The following is an 889-nucleotide window of genomic DNA, read 5'->3' on the forward strand; positions in this document are numbered from 1 at the left end:
GCGTGTGTGTGCCCGTTCTCATCCATCGTTGCACGTCCTCCTCCTCCCTCGGCACATAGCGGTGCGACGAGATCGCAGTGTGTGTGTGGGGGGGGAGGGGGTGCACGGCCGTGCCGCCTTCTCGTCCGGTGCAAGCGAGATGTTCATGCTGCCGGCCAGTGTTGTTTCTAGTAGCCCTGCACTATAAAAAGCGCCCCACCCCCACCCTACACACACGCAGCGACGTCATGGACGGCCCCCTTCTCGCCCTCTGCCTCTCGTTATTTTTACTGTCCGTGCCCTCAGAGTAGGTCCCGCGCCGATTTGGCGCCCTTCATGTGTGCACCCGGCGAGCGAGGAGGCGGGAAGGACCGGAAGGACGGGTGGCCCCGCACTCTCGTGAGTGCGCACAGGCACAGGCATATACGGGGATCTGTGCTCTCGCATAGAACCGACACGCTCTATTCCCGCCGGCGTGCGCCCCCTCTTCGCGCACGCGGCACGACCATAAACGCCCACCGGCCAGTTGTCGGATCGACCGCTTCACCTTTCCTGGCTCGCTTCATGGCCCCCAGATCACTCTCCCATCTCTCCTCCTCCTCCCATCTCTTCTCCCATCTCTCCTCCCCTCACGCTGGCGAAGGAAAGGGTGTATTACAGGCCCATCCACACTCGGTTAGAGGGGCCAGTGCACGACGGATGGCTCACTAGGGTGAACATTATGTTGGCTAGCGCTGTTTCAGACGCAGGCGTAGTCGTTGACGTCGTGGTCCATAGGCGAGCCTCGAGCAGCTCCCTCCAAGGCAATGTAGTTGCTGACGCTGCCGCAGTGGAAGCGTACGAGTGCGGGGACGCCGAGGCGATTCTCCTGGGGGACGTGGCGGGTCCACATCTAAATATGGCTAGGGCT

This window comes from Leishmania donovani, chromosome 8 (genome assembly GCF_000227135.1).
Source record: "Leishmania donovani BPK282A1 complete genome, chromosome 8".
In the NCBI taxonomy this organism is placed as follows: domain Eukaryota; phylum Euglenozoa; class Kinetoplastea; order Trypanosomatida; family Trypanosomatidae; genus Leishmania; species Leishmania donovani.